The sequence below is a fragment of the Lissotriton vulgaris genome, chromosome 3_1, assembly GCF_964263255.1.
Source record: "Lissotriton vulgaris chromosome 3_1, aLisVul1.2, whole genome shotgun sequence".
Classification (NCBI taxonomy): Eukaryota; Metazoa; Chordata; class Amphibia; order Caudata; family Salamandridae; genus Lissotriton; species Lissotriton vulgaris.
Window position 1 is genome coordinate 1,751,285,851 of NC_141689.1, and position 19,227 is coordinate 1,751,305,077.

A 19,227-nucleotide genomic window follows, 5' to 3' on the forward strand; every position below is an offset into this window, starting at 1 on the left:
ACTGTTATTTATCAATGCATGTGATTGAATATTTTCATTCTTAATTTTTATATGTTCAGTTAGCGTAGTCTCTATCTGGCTCATTTGTGACTCTTTTGAGCACAATTTATGTTTACATTTCTTTATTATTTTATAGGTGCAACACATGAACATGACAATGTACGCTTAATTACCCATCACCAGTACTGCAATTAATGCGGACTTCAGGACAAAGCAATATAAAAGTACAAATCCGATAGTATGAGCGTCTTCCACATGTGTCACATACAAAATTAAACTCAGAAAACAAGAACCCCCCCATAACCACTGCCCCCCCACCCAACTCCAGCCCTCCCTCGTGTTCCATGTCCACTACCTAAGCTAATTGGGGCCAAGCGTGACCCTGGATCTAGTCCACCTTTGGGGGTTCGGTAAGATGCAGCAGCCTTAAATAACGAGGACATGTGACCTCTCTAAATTCTGTGGCTAAGAGCGCCAGAAAGGGCTGCCACAATTCGTTATAATTGGAACCCTCCCCCGCCAGGGTAAATGTTAGCTTCTCCATTCCAAGCACATGACATAGACGATGCGGCCAGCCTGTAAATGTTGGGGCATTGGGGGTGTGCCAGTGTGTGAGAATGTTTTGTGTTGCCAACCCCAGCGCAATTGCAATATGCCTGCCTCTGCGGGATCGCAGCGGGTACATCAGGGGATTAGGGAGGGCAAGAAGGGTATACGCCGGAAAGCGCAGAAGCTCGGTCTCAAAATGCTTGTCTACTTCGTCCAGCACCTGAGTCCAGTAGGACTGGATACACTCACACTCCCACAATAGGTGCACTAGAGTGCCTACTTGGTCACATCCACACCAACAAGTCCCATCCCGAGTATGATCCATTGCCTGTAACCTCTCAGGGGTATTATATCAATAGGTTACCACCTTTGTGAGTGTCTCCGTAAGCCCCCTATGGTATGCAGAGTGCCGGGCTCTATAGTATATCCCCTCCCATTCCTTATGGCTGAGTGTCCTGCCCAAGTCTCTCTCCCAGCGCTCTTTACCTGCATTATATGTGTGTGAGGTGGTGACTTGCAACATCTTGTATAGATCAGAGATGAGTTTTTTATCTGATGAACATGTAATGAGCCATCTCTCATAGGGGGAAAGGTGCCTAGCCGCTTCAGGGCGGACTTGTGGTTGAAGTGCCTAATGTCCTACTTGGAGATATCTAAGACTTTCCGCCTCGGAGAACCCATATTCCTGCTTAAAGTGGGAAAATGGTACCACCCCGTCAGCTTCATACATATGATACAAACACCGACACCCAGCAGGCCTCCATTTCGCAAAGGCGACGTGTCCATACCAGGAGTGAAGTCAGGATCGTCATCAGCGGGGTGAGGGGAGACGGAAAGGTTGTGAGTTCATGTTTGAGATTATTGGCATCACACACCTCCAGGGGAACCCGTGTAATGTACGAGGCGTACAAGTTAGGTGGTCTGTGGGGCTTGCGCAAGAAAGGAATTTCCTGCAAAGGTCGAGCTGCTACCGCCTGGTCCTGGAACAACCAGTGTTTCTCCGACTCCCAGCGGCTCCACTCAACGAGATGTCTCAGCTGAGCGGCCTGGAAGTAGAGTCGAAGGTCTGGAACCCCGAGTCCTCCCCTCTATGGAGCCAGCGTCGCCCAGGCGCGCCTCATTCTCGGCTTCCGACCGCTCCAAATAAACTGTGTAAGATCTGACTGTGTCCGCGGTATCCATCCAGCGGGCGATCGGAGTGGGATAGTAAAGAAAAGGTATAGGACCTGGGGCAGCATCGTCCTTTTAATCGCCGCAATCTTGCCCAGCCAGGAAAGGGGGTAATGCTTCTTACTCAGGAGTGCATAGTAGGTATAAACTACTGCAGGGAGGGAGGAGGCCAGCTGAATCCCCAGATATGTGATCGTGTCTGTCACCCATTGAATAGGGAGTAGGTTTGCAAGTATTCCCGGGTGGTCTCTGACAAGGAGAGGTCGAGAGCCATTGATTTATCCGCGTTCACGTTAAATACTGCCGCCTGCGCAAAAGAGCCTAGATCTGCTAAACATGCCGGAAGTGTAGTCCTCGGTTGGGCAAGTGATATCAGCACATCATCAGCATATAAGCTGATTGTGTGGACATAGCCCCCAAATTGAATCCCTGTGACGGCTGGGTTCTGCCTCAGGCGCTGCACAAGGGGCTCCTTGTAGAGGGAAAAGAGCAGGGGTGACAGGGGCACCCCTGTCTCGTGCCTCTTTCAATAGGAAATCGTGAGGACATGTACCCGTTTACACAGACCACTGCTGTGGGTAACGTAAAGCAGTTGAGGATATGCATACGGAACTGTTGCTCTATCCCCGCTCGCTCTAATGCTTGCCCCAGATACGGCCAATGAAAGTGGTCAAACACCTTCTCGGCGTCAACCGCAAGCATCATGTACTCCCCTGGGGTGCGTGCAGCCTTCTCGATGAGGTGGAAAACCTGCTTAGTGTTGACCGATGTTGTTAAGGAGAGATACCGGGCGATATGCTCCACAGCTAGACTTATCCTTCCAAGGTTTGGGAATGACCGCGATGGAGGCTTCTAAGAGATCACTCGGGATCGCCCCAGTGGCTGTAAAGGAGTTAAACAGCTTGGTGAGCAAAGGAGCAAGCAGGACACAGAACGTTTTGTAAAATATAGCAGAAAAGCCATCTGGCCCAGGGGCTTTAGCTGGCTTAAGGCGGGAAATGGCGACAACAACCTCCTCTATGTGGATATTCAGTTCGAGGTGGTCGGCCTGGTCCTTGGTCAGCGCTGGTAAAGACACCGAGTCCAGAAAAGCTGTCCTGTCCGCGCTGTCTAGTGGGGCCCCAGTGTAAAGAGTGGCATAAAAATGGCGAAATGCCTCGGCTATTGCTGCATCCTCCGATACACAGTTCCCATCCCCCCTATGGATTTCTCGGACTCCCAGCCGCTGTCGGACTTCTCGCAACCTGTTGGCGAGAAGGCATCCACATCTGTCTCCCCGGTATAGTAGGAATGCTTTAACCTTAGTGCTGCAAATTCTGCCCTATCTTGGTCAAGCACTGCTAGCTACTGACGTGCAGCCTTGAGCTGCCTCCAAATTCGAGGGGCTCCTGTCCTCTGATGCATCCGCTCCAGCTCCCTGGTTTGTTGTGCAAGCTCTTCCCTTTTGCGATGAGCTCCCCCTGTATCACTGCCTTCAGCGCTGCCCACTGTGTTGCAAGTGTGGTGTCAGAATTGGCATGGTGTGAGATGTAGTCAGAAATGGTGCGCTGTATGTGTTTAACAACATCCTCCCGGTGTAGAATCATATCTCGGAGACGCCAAACCCTGGAGGGTTGGGACAACTGTGGGAGAGTGAGAGTGGCAATTACTGGTGCATGGTCCGACAGAGGAGCAACTCCTATATCCACCTCAGTTGTGAGTGCGTGCACTGATGTACATGCTAAGAAATGATATAACCTCGCATATGTCTTGTGTGCATTAGAGTAATAGGAATACTCTTGTTCGTGAGGGTGAAAGCTGCGCCACAGGTCACACAACCCCAAGTCGTGTATGCCAGTGAGTCCCTCAGCAGAGAGAGCGCCCGTCTGATGAGAGCGTTTGCAAGACCTTTCCTTGATGTTATCAAAAACTAGGTTCAGATTGCCCCCCAGGATAACATGGCGGTCTGTCATGGCCGTGGCAGCCGAAAGAGCGAAATGTAAGAACCTTTCTTGGCCCTGGTTAGGGGCATAGACAGAGCCCACAGTGAAGGTCAGGCCGCTTATGGCGAATCTATAAGTCAGTAGCCTCCCCTTAATTTCAACCTCCTTCTGTAGAACCTCCCCCCGAAACCGCGAAGCCAGCAGAATCGCCACCCCCATAGTTTTAGTAGGTCCTGAAGAAAAAAAGTGCGTGGGAAATTTTCGAGATCTAAGACAATGGCAGTCTTTTGCTAAAAGATGTGTTTCCTGCAAGAGGCAGAGATCTGCCTGGGTGTTCTTGAGGCAAGACAGTACCGCTCTGCCCTTTACTGGGTTGTTAGGCCTTGCACATTTAGAGTTAAGATCTTAAGTGTGGTGGCAGGCATACATAACACCCAAAAAGATTAATAGCAGAGAATCTGTGCTGCACAAGGTGTAAATGCAATGTGAGCCACCCCGATGACAAAGAGCCCCATGAGAATATGTGGCTGATGTATCTCCCACCTGAGAGTGGACATGGAACACTGGATCCACTCCACCAACCCATCCCTCAAACCCCCCGCCAACAAAAATCAGAACCATGGAAAAAGGTGAACTGTCTCTCATTGTCCATCGTCCCTTGATGATTGGTAGAAACTGTATTGGGGTAGACTACCAACAGGGAACACCCCCCCCTCCCGCCCATGACCTGGGCCTTCTTGAAGCGGCCAGCTGGCTACTTATAGTGTCCAACATCAGCCCGGTGTAAGGTTAGCCAGTTCTGCAGAGGCAGCTTCAAGACCTGATTTCTGGCTCTGCGCGATCTCAGCTGCAGGAGGCCTCCTAGCCCGACGTCTACGTCTCTGCATTCGCCATCGGGGTCTGGAGTCAGCAGATTCTTCTTGGGAGAACTCGTCCCCGCTCTCCTCCTTAGGGATATCCACCCCCAGCAATCTATAGGCCTCAGTCAGGGAACGCAGCTGATACAACTTATTATATATGCGAAACACCAATCGAAATGGGTGGCACCAACTGTAAGGAATGTTACGCTGTCAGAGATGTTGAGTGACCGGGCTGAAGGCCCTATGTTTTTGCAGTGTGAGGGCAGATAAATCTTGACACAGAACCGGCATCTGGTCCCGAAATTTCACTGGGTGCATCTGTCGGGCCTTTTGGAGGATTGCCTCCTTGGTGCGGTAATGCTGTACACAGGCCAGTATGTCCGTTGGCGGGGCAGAGGGTGCACGCGGTGGTTCCATTCTGTGCATGCGATCTATACATAGCTCCGTCTCCAAAGGTCTTCCCTGGATGTGATTAAAGAGTCCTTCGAGTGATCATCCACTTCCAACCCCCGGATCCGTATGTTATGGCGCCGGGAGCGATTTTCTAAGTCCTCAAGATGGGTTTGGAGGTCAACTTGTTGGTCATGTATCCTGAGGACCTCTTGTTGAAGCGCCTCTATCTCCACATCCCTCCCATCACTCTTATCCTCCAGGTCGGCGACCCTCTCGCCAATGCCATCTAAGTCTCTACGGACCTCCATATCTACAAGGTGAACTCTTGTTTAAGTGTGTGAATGTCCTCATGCATCGCAAAAAACATGGCTTCAAGAAATGCCTTTGTGATAGGCTCTGCACCGTCCTCCCTCTCCACTGTCGGGCCAAAGGCGCCTGTTGCCATGATGGAGGCTCCCAGCCCAGCTTGGCCTTCGCAAACAAGTCCTTGAGAGTCTTATCCTTGCGCACCCTGGAGGAGGACATGGCTCGCTCCCTGGTATCCAAGAGGGCTACAGTAGACCACCCCTAAACGCAAATGTACTTCCGGGAACGATCTCCCCCTGCAGACACGTGCCAGTTAGAGAAGGCGCCACTTAGGGAGTCTTAAGCTCGGGTCCAGCACAAGATGGCACCAAGGGTAGCCCCCCTGTCACTTCCTGCAGGGGCCCGCAATCAGCAGCCTCCAGACTCAGCTACCGCCACCACCGCTCTCAGAGGACCTGCGGCACCGGCCGGACCTCCCCCTCTCGATCGTGCTCTCACAGGCCACTTCTTATAGCATGGGTACCACGTTAGGGGCTCAAGCTTCTGGGATGGAGCAGCTGTATTCCTCACGCGCAGTGTAACGCAGCAATGCAATGGCCCTCCGACTCACCTCTCTCCGCCACCTAGAGCGCCGCCCCTGGCTCCTATGATTGCGTCGCCGGGTCTGACTCTCCACGCCGATCACCACGGCAGATGCTTGTCGACAAAGGGGTTCATGCTCCAGGGCCAGCGCAACTATTGGGGAGCATCAAGCAAGTCCTGCACTCTGCTGGGGTCTGGTGACTGAAGATCCCAGCCCTGACCCTGCCCCTTCCAAGCTCCACAGCTGTCCGCCTCACCCTCCTCCACTCGTGCTGAGGGCCAAGCCTTTCCCACTCTGTCGCCGTCGCTCCGACCTCTCTCTCCGACGGTGTGGCTATGTCCTGCAGGCCTCTGTCGCCTTCAGGGAGGCACCGAACCGCCGCAACTGTCCCGTATTCCCACCAGGCCCGCTAATCGCAGCTCAGTCTGCAATCTCCCCAGCCACTGTTCAGGCTCCCAGGAGGGCACCCCCACGAGTCCTCACCAGTCCCCGTGGAAAAAGTCAGTCAGCCCCGGCGGCACCAGCCATCTTTCAGTGCTATCAGGCAGTCTTACCGACCTCCTCCGATATGCAGGGCACCTAGAATCTCCAGCCCCTTCAGCACTGCCCGCCACACCGACCCGTCAGTAGTCCCACAAAAGGGGGTTCCTCTGTGTTTCGGCTCTTCCAACCAGCCACTGCCACCTAGGGGATCGCTGGATTCTCCTCGGCCTGTTCCCTGCTGGGCCTCACCCCCGCTGGGCCCCTTACTCCCTTACTCGTGGCCCGGCTGATCTGTTGCAAAATCGAGGGCCTGGCACGCCTCCCTGTCTCTGCCGCCCGTCTGTTCCACCGGCGATACGCCAAGAGGTTGCTCTCCAACCCGCCGCTGTGGGGTTTGCCGCTCCGCTGGCTCCTCTGGTGGTCCTCCGGCCCGTGCTGTGGTTGTGCTGCCCTCTCCAGTCGCCTGCCTCCTGCACCGCGGTTCTTTTCCCAACCCAAGATGGCGGCACCAGCCCGGCCTTCCGCGGCACCTCAAACCTCCGCTGCGGGGGACCGCCGATATACCGCTCTGCAGCTCTCAGCGCCAGCAGCAGGCAGTGCCGCTCACAACCACTTCGACTTGGCACCCGCACCAGCTCGGGTCTCCCACTGCTCGGCTTTGACCTCTGGCTCCTCCGACCCGCGGGCCTCACAAACTGCCGGCCTACCAACCACCACCAAAACGTCCCCTCAGCGGGTGTTTCCACCTCAGCCTGCAGCCCCGCAGCTTCAGGGACACTTGGCTCTGGACATGAGTGCCGACCGCTGCGATAACGGCCAAAAAAGCCGGTGCTGTTGAAAGCCGTCGGGGGAGCTCCGGGCCAGAACGGACTCTCACGCCGCCATCTGAGCCACGCCGCTTGAGCACAATTTAAAGGAGAGTTTGTTTCTCCCTTATTAAAGTAGCTCTCAGACAGGATATTTTTTCAGGTCAGTGTTGGCCATATGCTCAAACTACGTTAGATTGCAACTGGCAACATAAGGAAAATCTTGTTCACAAAAAATTGAGAGGGAGAGGAGGTGAAAAAGACCCTTTTCTACTTGGAACGTGTAAAACAGATGTGGAGAGAGTCAAGGAAGAACGAGGTAAGGAGGGCTTCTGGTACAGATGGGGGAATTAGGAATGTGGAAGGGGACGGAGGTCCCTGACTTGCCATGCAGGTATAAGCACAGATCAAGTAAGGAGCTTCTCACAAGGGGTCCAACATAGAAGAACATTTACAGACTTAAGAGAAGGTGGCATACATGTGACCATAGCATGCATAGATAAAGGACTAAAGCTGAGAAGTTGATTTGAGTCCCTATTTGATACAGCAATAAGTTGCGAGGAGGGCATAAGGGAGAGGGGTTGAATAACCTGGATAAGAGTTTGGAGACTTAGCACTGATAAAAAAAAACAATCTCGACCCCCTGGAGTTGAATAATTTTCGTCCAATCTCCCTTTTACCTGGCATGAGCAAGGTAGCAGAAAAGTACATTAACCACCAGTTATCTGACTACCTTGAAACTAATAATCTACTCAAACCATCTCAGACGGGTTTCCGCCCGCGCCAGAGTACGGAGACTGCAATGATTGCAGTGCTGGAAGAGGCCAGAAAGATCATAGATTCTGGAGGATCAGTGGCAGTGATCCTCCTGGATCTGAGTGCGGCCATTGAGACCGTAAATCATTTGATAATGCTTCGCCGACTGGAGGATTTGGGTATCTCAGGGCTGGCTTTTTCCTGGCTTAAATCTTTTTTACATGCCCGTTCATTTCAAGTGGCGGACGGTAATTTCATCTCTAAGACAACCCCTGTACATTGTGGAGTCCCCCAGGGCTCTTCTTTAAGCCCAACGCTTTTTAACGTGTACATGTCCCCCCTTGAAAAGATTGTCACCCCTTACGGTATCAAACTCCTGACTTACGCTGATGACACCCAGCTTGTTGTGTCGCTGAGCCAGCAGGATCTCCCTTCCACCGATCTTTACTCCTGTCTGGTCGACATAACCAGATGGATGGACAGGTCCCATCTCAAGCTTAACAGCGATAAGACAGAGATCCTGGTCCTGGGCAGTCAATCACACTTCCGCTCGAAAACCTTGTGGCCCCCTAGCATGGGTCCACCCCCAACTCCAAAGTCTGACATCAAAAGTCTAGGGATTTGGTTGGATGAAGGTCTTACACTTAATACCCAGGCCAGAAAAACTGCCGGAGCATACTACGGTCTACTACGCATGGCGCGAAAAATCTTACCTTTACTTCCTACTCAATCCAAAAAGCTTCTCATTCAGGGCCCTGTGTTGTCGCGATTGGATTACGGCAATGCCCTATATCTCGGTGCCCCTAATAAAGTGACAGCAAAGCTTCAGGTTGTACAAAACACCGCTGCCCGGCTTCTGACGGGCACCAACAACCGTTGCTCAGCCAAACCAGCACTTAGGTCACCCCATTAGCTGCCCATAATTGAAAGGGTGCAGTTTAAAGCGCTTTGCAGTGCCCATAAAATCCTGCATGGCAAGGCCCCTTCCATCCTAAAGGACCTCGTCCTCCCTTATAAAACCAACCGATCTCACCGGTCCACTCACCTTCATTTGACTTCAATACCTAGGATTAAGAGGGCACGATCCGGTGGCCGTCTTTTTTCCTACGATTCAGAAAAGGGGGTGGTGATGAACAGAGTGTCTGAATTAAGCAGACCACTCTTACCCAGTCCAAAGTTCAGGGCTTGATCAATCACCATTATTTAGCTCACTGCACCATCCCAGCTCAGAACCTGTCTATATTCAAATCAGTCTGTCCCTGGCCCAGTGCATCATGGGAACAGGGCAGACTAAACTACCAAGCCAATTCTTCACCAGAAAGGAGACAAGCTACCGCGGACCGGTTTCTGGCATTTCAGGCGTCGTCGGCCCGGCTTGCTTGAATCCTGATGGTGCAGTGAGCAAGGGACTCATGTCTGAGCATACCCTGCCACGCCTATAGTGGCCAAAAACGATTCAGAAAAGGGGGTGGTGATGAACAGAGTGTCTGAATTAAGCAGACCCCTCTTACCCAGTCCAAAGTTCAGGGCTTGATCAATCACCATTATTTAGCTCACTGCACCATCCCAGCTCAGAACCTGCCTATATGCAAATCAGTCTGTCCCTGGCCCAGTGCATCATGGGAACAGGGCAGACTAAACTACCAAGCCAATTCTTCACCAGACAGGAGACAAGCTACCGCGGACCGGTTTCTGGCATTTCAGGCGTCGTCGGCCCGGCTTGCTTGAATCCTGATGGTGCAGTGAGCAAGGGACTCATGTCTCAGCATACCCTGCCACGCCTATAGTGGCCAAAAACGATTCAGAAAAGGGGGTGGTGATAAACAGAGTGTCTGAATTAGGCAGACCACTCTTACCCAGTCCAAAGATCAGGGCTTGATCCATCACCATTATTTAGCTCACTGCACCATCCCAGGTCAGAACCTGGCTATATGCAAATCAGTCTGTCCCTGGCCCAGTGCATCATGGGAACAGGGCAGACTAAACTACCAAGCCAATTCTTCACCAGAAAGGAGACAAGCTACCAGGGACCGGTTTCTGGCATTTCAGCCGTCGTCGGCCCGGCTTGCTTGAATCCTGATGGTGCAGTGAGCAAGGGACTCATGTCTGAGCATACCCTGCCACACCTATAGTGGCCAAAAACGATTCAGAAAAGGGGGTGGTGATAAACAGAGTGTCTGAATTAAGCAGACCACTCTTACCCAGTCCAAAGATCAGGGCTTGATCCATCACCATTATTTAGCTCACTGCACCATCCCAGCTCAGAACCTGGCTATATGCAAATCAGTCTGTCCCTGGCCCAGTGCATCATGGGAACAGGGCAGACTAAACTACCAAGCCAATTCTTCACCAGAAAGGAGGCAAGCTACCGGGGACCGGTTTCTGGCATTTCAGCCGCCGTCGGCCCGGCTTGCTTGAATCCTGATGGTGCAGTGAGCAAGGGACTCATGTCTGAGCATACCCTGCCACACCTATAGTGGCCAAAAACGATTCAGAAAAGGGGGTGGTGATGAACAGAGTGTCTGAATTAAGCAGACCACTCTTACCCAGTCCAAAGATCAGGGCTTGATCCATCACCATTATTTAGCTCACTGCACCATCCCAGCTCAGAACCTGCCTATATGCAAATCAGTCTGTCCCTGGCCCAGTGCATCATGGGAACAGGGCAGACTAAACTACCAAGCCAATTCTTCGCCAGAAAGGAGACAAGCTACCGGGGACCGGTTTCTGGCATTTCAGGCGTCGTCGGCCCGGCTTGCTTGAATCCTGATGGTGCAGTGAGCAAGGGACTCATGTCTGAGCATACCCTGCCACACCTATAGTGTCCAAAAACGATTCCGAAAAGGGGGTGGTGATGAACAGAGTGTCTGAATTAAGCAGACCCCTCTTACCCAGTCCAAAGATCAGGGCTTGATCCATCACTATTATTTAGCTCACTGCACCATCCCAGCTCAGAACCTGGCTATTTGCAAATCAGTCTGTCCCTGGCCCAGTGCATCATGGGAACAGGGCAGACTAAACTACCAAGCCAATTCTTCACCATAAAGGAGACAAGCTACCGGGGACCGGTTTCTGCCATTTCAGCCGCCGTCGGCCCGGCTTGCTTGAATCCTGATGGTGCAGTGAGCAAGGGACTCATGTCTGAGCATACCCTGCCACACCTATAGTGGCCAAAAACGATTCAGAAAAGGGGGTGGTGATGAACAGAGTGTCTGAATTAAGCAGACCACTCTTACCCAGTCCAAAGTTCAGGGCTTGATCAATCATCATTATTTAGCTCACTGCACCATCCCAGCTCAGAACCTGCCTATATTCAAATCAGTCTGTCCCTGGCCCAGTGCATCATGGGAACAGGGCAGACTAAACTACCAAGCCAATTCTTCACCAGAAAGGAGACAAGCTACCGCGGACCGGTTTCTGGCATTTCAGGCGTCGTCGGCCCGGCTTGCTTGAATCCTGATGGTGCAGTGAGCAAGGGACTCATGTCTGAGCATACCCTGCCACGCCTATAGTGGCCAAAAACGATTCAGAAAAGGGGGTGGTGATGAACAGAGTGTCTGAATTAAGCAGACCCCTCTTACCCAGTCCAAAGTTCAGGGCTTGATCAATCACCATTATTTAGCTCACTGCACCATCCCAGCTCAGAACCTGCCTATATGCAAATCAGTCTGTCCCTGGCCCAGTGCATCATGGGAACAGGGCAGACTAAACTACCAAGCCAATTCTTCACCAGACAGGAGACAAGCTACCGCGGACCGGTTTCTGGCATTTCAGGCGTCGTCGGCCCGGCTTGCTTGAATCCTGATGGTGCAGTGAGCAAGGGACTCATGTCTGAGCATACCCTGCCACGCCTATAGTGGCCAAAAACGATTCAGAAAAGGGGGTGGTGATAAACAGAGTGTCTGAATTAGGCAGACCACTCTTACCCAGTCCAAAGATCAGGGCTTGATCCATCACCATTATTTAGCTCACTGCACCATCCCAGCTCAGAACCTGGCTATATGCAAATCAGTCTGTCCCTGGCCCAGTGCATCATGGGAACAGGGCAGACTAAACTACCAAGCCAATTCTTCACCAGAAAGGAGACAAGCTACCAGGGACCGGTTTCTGGCATTTCAGCCGTCGTCGGCCCGGCTTGCTTGAATCCTGATGGTGCAGTGAGCAAGGGACTCATGTCTGAGCATACCCTGCCACACCTATAGTGGCCAAAAACGATTCAGAAAAGGGGGTGGTGATAAACAGAGTGTCTGAATTAAGCAGACCACTCTTACCCAGTCCAAAGATCAGGGCTTGATCCATCACCATTATTTAGCTCACTGTACCATCCCAGCTCAGAACCTGGCTATATGCAAATCAGTCTGTCCCTGGCCCAGTGCATCATGGGAACAGGGCAGACTAAACTACCAAGCCAATTCTTCACCAGAAAGGAGACAAGCTACCGGGGACCGGTTTCTGGCATTTCAGCCGTCGTCGGCCCGGCTTGCTTGAATCCCGATGGTGCAGTGAGCAAGGGACTCATGTCTGAGCATACCCTACCAGACCTATAGTGGCCAAAAACGATTCAGAAAAGGGGGTAGTGATGAACAGAGTGTCTGAATTAAGCAGACCACTCTTACCCAGTCCAAAGCTCAGGGCTTGATCCATCACCATTATTTAGCTCACTGCTCCATACCAGCTCAGAACCTGGCTATATGCAAATCAGTCTGTCCCTGGCCCAGTGCATCATGGGAACAGGGCAGACTAAACTACCAAGCCAATTCTTCACCAGAAAGGAGACAAGCTACCGGGGACCGGTTTCTGGCATTTCAGCCGTCGTTGGCCCGGCTTGCTTGAATCCTGATGGTGCAGTGAGCAAGGGACTCATGTCTGAGCATACCCTGCCACACCTATAGTCGCCAAAAACGATTCAGAAAAGGGGGTGGTGATGAACAGAGTGTCTGAATTAAGCAGACCACTCTTACCCAGTCCAAAGATCAGGGCTTGATCCATCACCATTATTTAGCTCACTGCACCATCCCAGCTCAGAACCTGGCTATATGCAAATCAGTCTGTCCCTGGCCCAGTGCATCATGGGAACAGGGCAGACTAAACTACCAAGCCAATTCTTCACCAGAAAGGAGGCAAGCTACCGGGGACCGGTTTCTGGCATTTCAGCCACCGTCGGCCCGGCTTGCTTGAATCCTGATGGTGCAGTGAGCAAGGGACTCATGTCTGAGCATACCCTGCCACACCTATAGTGGCCAAAAACGATTCAGAAAAGGGGGTGGTGATGAACAGAGTGTCTGAATTAAGCAGACCACTCTTACCCAGTCCAAAGATCAGGGCTTTATCCATCACCATTATTTAGCTCACTGCACCATCCCAGCTCAGAACCTGCCTATATGCAAATCAGTCTGTCCCTGGCCCAGTGCATCATGGGAACAGGGCAGACTAAACTACCAAGCCAATTCTTCACCAGAAAGGAGACAAGCTACCGGGGACCGGTTTCTGGCATTTCAGGCGTCGTCGGCCCGGCTTGCTTGAATCCTGATGGTGCAGTGAGCAAGGGACTCATGTCTGAGCATACCCTGCCACACCTATAGTGGCCAAAAACGATTCCGAAAAGGGGGTGGTGATGAACAGAGTGTCTGAATTAAGCAGACCCCTCTTACCCAGTCCAAAGATCAGGGCTTGATCCATCACCATTATTTAGCTCACTGCACCATCCCAGCTCAGAACCTGGCTATTTGCAAATCAGTCTGTCCCTGGCCCAGTGCATCATGGGAACAGGGCAGACTAAACTACCAAGCCAATTCTTCACCATAAAGGAGACAAGCTACCGGGGACCGGTTTCTGGCATTTCAGCCGCCGTCGGCCCGGCTTGCTTGAATCCTGATGGTGCAGTGAGCAAGGGACTCATGTCTGAGCATACCCTGCCACACCTATAGTGGCCAAAAACGATTCAGAAAAGGGGGTGGTGATAAACAGAGTGTCTGAATTAAGCAGACCACTCTTACCCAGTCCAAAGATCAGGGCTTGATCCATCACCATTATTTAGCTCACTGTACCATCCCAGCTCAGAACCTGGCTATATGCAAATCAGTCTGTCCCTGGCCCAGTGCATCATGGGAACAGGGCAGACTAAACTAAAAAGCCAATTCTTCACCAGAAAGGAGACAAGCTACTGGGGACCGGTTTCTGGCATTTCAGCCGTCGTCGGCCCGGCTTGCTTGAATCCTGATGGTGCAGTGAGCAAGGGACTCATGTCTGAGCATACCCTACCAGACCTATAGTGGCCAAAAACGATTCAGAAAAGGGGGTGGTGATGAACAGAGTGTCTGAATTAAGCAGACCACTCTTACCCAGTCCAAAGCTCAGGGCTTGATCCATCACCATTATTTAGCTCACTGCTCCATCCCAGCTCAGAACCTGGCTATATGCAAATCAGTCTGTCCCTGGCCCAGTGCATCATGGGAACAGGGCAGACTAAACTACCAAGCCAATTCTTCACCAGAAAGGAGACAAGCTACCGGGGACCGGTTTCTGGCATTTCAGCCGTCGTTGGGCCGGCTTGCTTGAATCCTGATGGTGCAGTGAGCAAGGGACTCATGTCTGAGCATACCCTGCCACACCTATAGTCGCCAAAAACGATTCAGAAAAGGGGGTGGTGATGAACAGAGTGTCTGAATTAAGCAGACCACTCTTACCCAGTCCAAAGATCAGGGCTTGATCCATCACCATTATTTAGCTCACTGCACCATCCCAGCTCAGAACCTGGCTATATGCAAATCAGTCTGTCCCTGGCCCAGTGCATCATGGGAACAGGGCAGACTAAACTACCAAGCCAATTCTTCACCAGAAAGGAGGCAAGCTACCGGGGACCGGTTTATGGCATTTCAGCCGCCGTCGGCCCGGCTTGCTTGAATCCTGATGGTGCAGTGAGCAAGGGACTCATGTCTGAGCATACCCTGCCACACCTATAGTGGCCAAAAACGATTCAGAAAAGGGGGTGGTGATGAACAGAGTGTCTGAATTAAGCAGACCACTCTTACCCAGTCCAAAGATCAGGGCTTGATCCATCACCATTATTTAGCTCACTGCACCATCCCAGCTCAGAACCTGCCTATATGCAAATCAGTCTGTCCCTGGCCCAGTGCATCATGGGAACAGGGCAGACTAAACTACCAAGCCAATTCTTCACCAGAAAGGAGACAAGCTACCGGGGACCGGTTTCTGGCATTTCAGGCGTCGTCGGCCCGTCTTGCTTGAGTCCTGATGGTGCAGTGAGCAAGGGACTCATGTCTGAGCATACCCTGCCACACCTATAGTGGCCAAAAACGATTCCGAAAAGGGGGTGGTGATGAACAGAGTGTCTGAATTAAGCAGACCCCTCTTACCCAGTCCAAAGATCAGGGCTTGATCCATCACCATTATTTAGCTCACTGCACCATCCCAGCTCAGAACCTGGCTATTTGCAAATCAGTCTGTCCCTGGCCCAGTGCATCATGGGAACAGGGCAGACTAAACTACCAAGCCAATTCTTCACCATAAAGGAGACAAGCTACCGGGGACCGGTTTCTGGCATTTCAGCCACCGTCGGCCCGGCTTGCTTGAATCCTGATGGTGCAGTGAGCAAGGGACTCATGTCTGAGCATACCCTGCCACACCTATAGTGGCCAAAAACGATTCAGAAAAGGGGGTGGTGATGAACAGAGTGTCTGAATTAAGCAGACCACTCTTACCCAGTCCAAAGTTCAGGGCTTGATCAATCACCATTATTTAGCTCACTGCACCATCCCAGCTGAGAACCTGCCTATATGCAAATCAGTCTGTCCCTGGCCCAGTGCATCATGGGAACAGGGCAGACTAAACTACCAAGCCAATTCTTCACCAGAAAGGAGACAAGCTACCGCGGACCGGTTTCTGGCATTTCAGGCGTCGTCGGCCCGGCTTGCTTGAATCCTGATGGTGCAGTGAGCAAGGGCTCATGTCTGAGCATACCCTGCCACGCCTATAGTGGCCAAAAACGATTCAGAAAAGGGGGTGGTGATGAACAGAGTGTCTGAATTAAGCAGACCCCTCTTACCCAGTCCAAAGATCAGGGCTTGATCCATCACCATTATTTAGCTCACTGCACCATCCCAGCTCAGAACCTGGCTATTTGCAAATCAGTCTGTCCCTGGCCCAGTGCATCATGGGAACAGGGCAGACTAAACTACCAAGCCAATTCTTAACCAGAAAGGAGACAAGCTACCGGGGACCGGTTTCTCGCATTTCAGCCGTCGTCGGCCCGGCTTGCTTGAATCCTGATGGTGCAGTGAGCAAGGGACTCATGTCTGAGCATACCCTGCCACACCTATAGTAGCCAAAAACGATTCAGAAAAGGGGGTGGTGATGAACAGAGTGTCTGAATTAAGCAGACCACTCTTACCCAGTCCAAAGATCAGGGCTTGATCCATCACCATTATTTAGCTCACTGCACCATCCCAGCTCAGAACCTGGCTATATGCAAATCAGTCTGTCCCTGGCCCAGTGCATCATGGGAACAGGGCAGACTAAACTACCAAGCCAATTCTTCACCATAAAGGAGACAAGCTACCGGGGACCGGTTTCTGGCATTTCAGCCACCGTCGGCCCGGCTTGCTTGAATCCTGATGGTGCAGTGAGCAAGGGACTCATGTCTGAGCATACCCTGCCACACCTATAGTGGCCAAAAACGATTCAGAAAAGGGGGTGGTGATGAACAGAGTGTCTGAATTAAGCAGACCACTCTTACCCAGTCCAAAGATCAGGGCTTGATCCATCACCATTATTTAGCTCACTGCACCATCCCAGCTCAGAACCTGGCTATATGCAAATCAGTCTGTCCCTGGCCCAGTGCATCATGGGAACAGGGCAGACTAAACTACCAAGCCAATTCTTCACCAGAAAGGAGACAAGCTACCAGGGACCGGTTTCTGGCATTTCAGCCGTCGTCGGCCCGGCTTGCTTGAATCCTGATGGTGCAGTGAGCAAGGGACTCATGTCTGAGCATACCCTGCCACACCTATAGTGGCCAAAAACGATTCAGAAAAGGGGGTGGTGATAAACAGAGTGTCTGAATTAAGCAGACCACTCTTACCCAGTCCAAAGATCAGGGCTTGATCCATCACCATTATTTAGCTCACTGTACCATCCCAGCTCAGAACCTGGCTATATGCAAATCAGTCTGTCCCTGGCCCAGTGCATCATGGGAACAGGGCAGACTAAACTACCAAGCCAATTCTTCACCAGAAAGGAGACAAGCTACCGGGGACCGGTTTCTGGCATTTCAGCCGTCGTCGGCCCGGCTTGCTTGAATCCCGATGGTGCAGTGAGCAAGGGACTCATGTCTGAGCATACCCTACCAGACCTATAGTGGCCAAAAACGATTCAGAAAAGGGGGTGGTGATGAACAGAGTGTCTGAATTAAGCAGACCACTCTTACCCAGTCCAAAGCTCAGGGCTTGATCCATCACCATTATTTAGCTCACTGCTCCATACCAGCTCAGAACCTGGCTATATGCAAATCAGTCTGTCCCTGGCCCAGTGCATCATGGGAACAGGGCAGACTAAACTACCAAGCCAATTCTTCACCAGAAAGGAGACAAGCTACCGGGGACCGGTTTCTGGCATTTCAGCCGTCGTTGGCCCGGCTTGCTTGAATCCTGATGGTGCAGTGAGCAAGGGACTCATGTCTGAGCATACCCTGCCACACCTATAGTCGCCAAAAACGATTCAGAAAAGGGGGTGGTGATGAACAGAGTGTCTGAATTAAGCAGACCACTCTTACCCAGTCCAAAGATCAGGGCTTGATCCATCACCATTATTTAGCTCACTGCACCATCCCAGCTCAGAACCTGGCTATATGCAAATCAGTCTGTCCCTGGCCCAGTGCATCATGGGAACAGGGCAGACTAAACTACCAAGCCAATTCTTCACCAGAAAGGAGGCAAGCTACCGGGGACCGGTTTCTGGCATTTCAGCCACCGTCGGCCCGGCTTGCTTGAATCCTGATGGTGCAGTGAGCAAGGGACTCATGTCTGAGCATACCCTGCCACACCTATAGTGGCCAAAAACGATTCAGAAAAGGGGGTGGTGATGAACAGAGTGTCTGAATTAAGCAGACCACTCTTACCCAGTCCAAAGATCAGGGCTTGATCCATCACCATTATTTAGCTCACTGCACCATCCCAGCTCAGAACCTGCCTATATGCAAATCAGTCTGTCCCTGGCCCAGTGCATCATGGGAACAGGGCAGACTAAACTACCAAGCCAATTCTTCACCAGAAAGGAGACAAGCTACCGGGGACCGGTTTCTGGCATTTCAGGCGTCGTCGGCCCGGCTTGCTTGAATCCTGATGGTGCAGTGAGCAAGGGACTCATGTCTGAGCATACCCTGCCACACCTATAGTGGCCAAAAACGATTCCGAAAAGGGGGTGGTGATGAACAGAGTGTCTGAATTAAGCAGACCCCTCTTACCCAGTCCAAAGATCAGGGCTTGATCCATCACCATTATTTAGCTCACTGCACCATCCCAGCTCAGAACCTGGCTATTTGCAAATCAGTCTGTCCCTGGCCCAGTGCATCATGGGAACAGGGCAGACTAAACTACCAAGCCAATTCTTCACCATAAAGGAGACAAGCTACCGGGGACCGGTTTCTGGCATTTCAGCCGCCGTCGGCCCGGCTTGCTTGAATCCTGATGGTGCAGTGAGCAAGGGACTCATGTCTGAGCATACCCTGCCACACCTATAGTGGCCAAAAACGATTCAGAAAAGGGGGTGGTGATAAACAGAGTGTCTGAATTAAGCAGACCACTCTTACCCAGTCCAAAGATCAGGGCTTGATCCATCACCATTATTTAGCTCACTGTACCATCCCAGCTCAGAACCTGGCTATATGCAAATCAGTCTGTCCCTGGCCCAGTGCATCATGGGAACAGGGCAGACTAAACTAAAAAGCCAATTCTTCACCAGAAAGGAGACAAGCTACTGGGGACCGGTTTCTGGCATTTCAGCCGTCGTCGGCCCGGCTTGCTTGAATCCTGATGGTGCAGTGAGCAAGGGACTCATGTCTGAGCATACCCTACCAGACCTATAGTGGCCAAAAACGATTCAGAAAAGGGGGTGGTGATGAACAGAGTGTCTGAATTAAGCAGACCACTCTTACCCAGTCCAAAGCTCAGGGCTTGATCCATCACCATTATTTAGCTCACTGCTCCATCCCAGCTCAGAACCTGGCTATATGCAAATCAGTCTGTCCCTGGCCCAGTGCATCATGGGAACAGGGCAGACTAAACTACCAAGCCAATTCTTCACCAGAAAGGAGACAAGCTACCGGGGACCGGTTTCTGGCATTTCAGCCGTTGTTGGGCCGGCTTGCTTGAATCCTGATGGTG